Raw genomic sequence first — 5,953 nt, 5'->3', positions numbered from 1 at the left:
ATAATGGTGTCCTCGTAGAGTGCAATTAATAGTACAAAATGAGTTGAAAAGACAGATAAAGTGAAATTTCACAGGTATAGTAACTTCGAATGTATTGATCGATTTATTATATCATAGTTGAATTATTCATTTCAAATCAATAAATGTATGTCAATTCTTTTCTCATCTAGCTAAAATAATACTCAAGAAGCACTTGAGATTAGAAGAGAAAATTAGTATGCTGATTGTAATGTCTATTTTTCAACCTTTTGATCAATATTGATCAATGAAATATTTTTTTCAGATATTGAACAAGAAATCAGAATATTGTGTTGGCTAAAAATGTGCTCGATTGTTTTTATTCAAATCAATTTATTTACAAACTTTTCATGAACTTATCTGTTGTATTTTCCAAGGAATAGTTGCCGAAAGCAAAAATTGTGCTCTTTAGTTCTAATTGGATCATTAAACGCAATCTAAATGATACTAATATTCGTTCAATTTTTTATATTCGATTATAGGTACTTGTTTTTATCTCTAACGGGCGCCAATATACAAATATAGCTCGGAAATTAATACCATCTTGCCCATACTAGCTCCATCTCATGTTGGTCGCACTCGTGGCTATCGAAACTCACTGAAAGGGCACGTCCATGTGTTTTATAGGTCTATGGGAAACACATATATACTTTTCAGCTGGCCTGATGATGGTTTGACAACCGAAATCGATCGCCAAAGAGTATAACTTTGAAAGAAGTATGTTTTTTGTTTTTGTTTTGTTATCCCTGTTGGTTTATTGGAAACTTTTACAGCTATTATTAAAAAGGCTCATCGTTTGTAAAACAATATTAATCAATGAAAGCAATAAAACTAAATAACACCACACACCTATCAAACTTTTCAGACAGTGTAAGAAATAAAAATTATTCAATTTCTCACTTCCTAACAACAAAATCACGTTCAATCCTCTCACTCCCAAACTGTTCTTATGGCGGCCAAAATGGAGCCGCCCCTAGTTTTGCCTTGTCACAAGTATGTCTCAAGCTATTCACGATACCGGTAGCGCGAAATTTGAATTGAAATATTTGAGGTGGTTCAAGTCTCCTACCTGAGCAAGTCTCCCGGACTCTCCCTGTACCATTCAAATAACGGTTTCGTAATTTGATTGTGTAGCTTGGAAAATTCACAGAAAAAACTTCTTTTCCATATCTCTCAACCGGTGCCTGGACAAGTGAAAATAAAACAGGACAAAAGTGGACCTACGTCCCTAAATTTTAGGTTCAAAAATCGCATTTTGGGCTGCAGGTTTACATGAAGAAACGAGATTCCCTTTCCTATGAAAATTCTTACAGTCTTCCAAGGCTCAGCTCCCCTTCGAAATCTCCTTCTCCAGCCAACACCACATTCGCACATTCGCCGCCTCTCAAATTCCGGCATCAGCGCTCCAACGTCTCGCTAATGTGATCCCGACCTCATCGCCTCCCCCTCTCTCCCTTCCGGGCGCCCTTCTACGGCATAATTCACCCGGAAACGAGCCCCGGTCCAATTTGAAGATTATTCAACACAAAGTAGAGTTTTATGGAGACCATAAAGCGCCAGGTTATACTACTCATATTTATGCGAACACTCTGCCGAGGTGTAAAATAATGATTCGAGTCTGCGGGGCGACGTTTGACCGGGGTTGCCAGTTTTTCCCGCTGAAAAACCTGGATACGAGCCAAATAATTATCTTCTATTTATGTGGCACAACAGGCGGTTTTAACATATTTGGTGCCCTTGGGCAATATGAATTCATTTGTACCTCACAAAGTCCTAGAAATAAGGCTCTCTCCCCCTGCTACTTTTTACTACATTAGTCAACTATTCCTCTCTTGATAGGTCAAATAACTACAACAAGAAATCTCTTTATTTCGAATCACTTTACTTCACTTTACTTACTTTCGATTGTCACCCTTAAGCTGAAGCCAAATGAATTCAATTCCTATTATTGCACATTCATTGCCTTAAAGCGTTATCACTTCATTATTTTACCGCTGGCATCAATTCTGCCGTGAACTGAACGTGTTCTCACCTTCTCAATTCTTACACGCATGTTGTCTGCATTAGCCAGACCAGCGTACTGAGATAGAATTAGAGGAAATATGGGACATATTCCATTGTGTTCGTCTGGGTTCCGATCTGGAAGGTATTGAATAAGATCTCGTCCCATACAGGGTGGCGCTCGAGTACTACTCGATAGTACTCAGAAGCGTCTGCCAGTATTCAATAAGAGTTCATCAATTCCAAACGTTTTTCCATTGGAGAAAGAGCTGTGGTGCTGTGACGAGGTCAAATGAGGGCGAAACCATGGTCAGCATCTGCTCTCCTTCGGTGGATCGTTCTTCATTTAGTTGTCCTGACGATGGCAAATTGGCTAGTTCAATTCAGATCGTAACAATTGTTGATATTCATATCGGAGGGTGGTATGCATCTGAATTTAATTCTTATTATTGTATTCTTTGCCTTAAGGCGTTATCACTTCATTATTTTACCGCTGGCATCAATTCTGCCGTGAACTGAACGTGTTCCCACCTTCTCAATTCTTACACGCATGTTGTCTGCATTAGGCAGACCAGCGTACTGAGATAGAATTAGAGGAAATATGGGACATATTCCATTGTGTTCGTCTGGGTTTCGATCTGGAAGGTATTGAATAAGATCTCGTCCCATACAGGGTGGCGCTCGAGTACTACTCGATAGTACTCAGAAGCGTCTGCCAGTATTCAATAAGAGTTCATCAATTCCAAACGTTTTTCCATCGGAGAAGGAGTTGTGTTGCTCTGACGAGGTCAAATGACTCAAATGAGACTAAACTATGGTCAGCATGTGCTCTTCTTCGGTGGAATTCTCCATTTAGTTGTCCTGACGATGGCAAACTGGCTAGTTCAATTCAGATGGTAATACTTGTTGATATACATATCTACGGATAGTATGCATCCGAATTTAGTTCTTATTATCGTATTAATTGCCTTAAAGCGTTAACACTTCATTATTTTTAGTTAGTATACGTTTTTATTTCATGTTCATATTAAAAGCCGGATCAAAGCAAGTGAAGGTATCGGAAACGAATCTCTTTGATCAAGCCGCTTCTCAAATAAAAGAGGTGTTTGTTTATCAATTTTTGTCAAACAAAAAGTTGAATAAAAACAAGTAAGGGCTACAATATCTTTTGTCTATAATCCTCACGTTTTGTTGGGATATTAATGAAAAAATATAAAGTAGTATATTCACTTAGTTATTTTTAACAAAATATAACGGTCTACAATGCATAATTCAAAAAATTTCCAGAGACCAATCTCGTTCGGCAACCCTGCCCTGGACGTCGATTTTGCCGGCGCGGTGACAAACGACGCCAGCGTCCTGGCGGACGACTTTTTGAATTGTAAATTATTGCCTGTTCCAGGTTCCTTCGCGCCAATATAAATGGTGATAAAATTGTTTACTCTTCTTCCTTTTATCTGTTGCGACGTGGATGCCCATTTTTATGGCGTCATATTTTTTGGGGACGAATTAGTCTTCCTGGCAATCTGCAGATAGCTTTTTTCCATTTATTTTATGTATTTCGGGTTATTATTCGGGAATTTTGATAGATCAACATCCCTACCATCATATGTAAGCTCATATTTGTTTCACGAGTAGGTATAATATTTCAGTCTGTGTAAATAGATAGCAGATTTTTTTAACTGTCTGAAAATGGCAACTGTACGACGATGAGAAAATTCAATGTGTTACTTTATTGCCAAGAAATAATCTATTATTTCCACGTACTTTAGTCCATTTTTCTGAGGGCTTTAGAGGCAAAAGGTTAAAAGATCAATACCATCCATGTATAAAAAGATTATTATCTATGTGCTTGTGATTAATGAACCATTATTCACTGATTGTCTATCAAAAATTCATTAATCACTTGCGATTTATGGTCAGAAGAAACATTGAAATGTTTGAGTTTGTTGTAGCGAGGATTGAGATATTGAAATAAGTTTTCGAAAAACACGTTACGAAATTCACCAAGTCATCTCTATTGATCGTTCCCTACCACATTTTAACGTATGTTTATTGGGATTTGATTCGCGGGGCACAAAACCCTCACCCTCAGCCTCTATCAACTCAGGATCTGGAAATTAGAGACTGAAAGTTCACAACCATTCGATATTTCATGAATACTTTTCCGAGGAAAATCAAGGCATCCAAATCACACGCGTTTTACTACATATTAATAATGCATTATTACTACAATAAATCAATATTCTGCGGGATCGATTTAAGGAAATTCGTGCGCTCTAATTTGCCGACCCTGTACAAAACATAGCGAATATAAATGAGAAATTAGGTTTTTTTCTCGGCAGAAATGTGCCCCGACGAGTAGACTTCCTTTATTGCTCCATCAACGTAGTTCTCCATCAACGTAGTTCTCCATCAATATAAAATCATTTTTCACGCAAAACTGGTATGAAGCATTTGCCAACACCGTCGTTATAAATAATTCTGTACGCATATTATCGAACGTATTCAGGAATCGCCATAAAAAGCCAAGATGAACGTTAATGCATGCAGATTATAGAAGTACATACAGAAGCTACTTCTTAATTCAAAAGTACGGGTAGTAATAAAAGACGACTGCCTTAATATAACATAAACATTGTTATTAAATTCGTCAAGTCGAACGGCAGTCTTAATTGAAGACAAATTATTGAGTCAATAGCTAATTAGAGTTCGATATTTTAAGCTAAATAATAAAATCGTGTAATTAACATTGAAAATGAGAGATTATGCATATAATTTTCGGAATTCAGATTCCGTGCAGATGTGTGTTTTAATTCATATGAATAAAATATTATCAGATAGAGGAGTTAAAGACCAAGGATGATCGTACAATATTAGTGTAATTAATATTGGAACAAAAGGTTCTCGCATGCATCCATATAATGGGTAATGATATGTGGTGGCACGTCACATGGTAATTGTTCTCACTACTTCTTCAGTAGCAGTTGGGTTTTCCCGACAATAATATTATAACATGCCGAGAATAAGTTGAGGTAAGAACTTACGGCATGCAAAAAAGACAGATATTTCATTGAAGTGTGATCTTGAAAACTAAGAAAAATGTTCAGTTTATTAGGTTCATAAAATTTAAATTGTTTTACGATCATTTATATCATACTATTTTGAAGTACTTATTTAATTGTTAAAATTTGTTGGCTTTAGATTCATACCTTATTACGACAAGTTAATTTTTGATTGGATCAGGTTTTTTGATCTTCAAATTTACACTCAAGAAACGCTTCAATTAAGGATGCCAACATCATGAATTGAAATATCGATGTACTATCCAAAGATCGATGAAAAAACTTCGATCAATAAAATCATTGCAGAGAAAACAGCGATTTTGTTAACCATGGATATTATTTTTCTGTTATAAAATAAAATACAATTTAAGTAACATATACTCCATTCACTTTTATTTTAGCAGTCGGTTGGCCATAGAAATTTGACACATTTCACTTTGTATAGTACGAAAATGTGGGCTTCTGACACTTCTCAAAACATTTTTGGGTTTTAAATCAACGCTATGTTGCCCGTTCTACGTAAAAGTATCTGTTATTACGTATTTTATTTATCACAATGTCGGAAAATATGTGACGGACATAATTGAAGTTTACACAAACTGATTGAAGGCATACCAAATCCAGTTATTTGCATGGAAAATACAAGAGATCAGTATAATATTATAATATGCACTAGCTTGAGGAGAGTTTATGTTCGTTAACTTCTTTGGCTAAAGTTTGAATACGTTACATGAGTTGTAGATTTAAAAAATATTAACCCGAAGATGAAATGCATATGATGCAGTGGTTGGGAATGGGTATCTCCCGAAGGAATTAACAGATAATTACAAGAATGTTAAATTCTTCAACAAAAATCATCTTGCATCAAT

The sequence above is a fragment of the Coccinella septempunctata genome, chromosome 4 (genome assembly GCF_907165205.1).
Source record: "Coccinella septempunctata chromosome 4, icCocSept1.1, whole genome shotgun sequence".
NCBI classification, from domain to species: domain Eukaryota; kingdom Metazoa; phylum Arthropoda; class Insecta; order Coleoptera; family Coccinellidae; genus Coccinella; species Coccinella septempunctata.
This window is presented reverse-complemented; position numbering follows the sequence as displayed.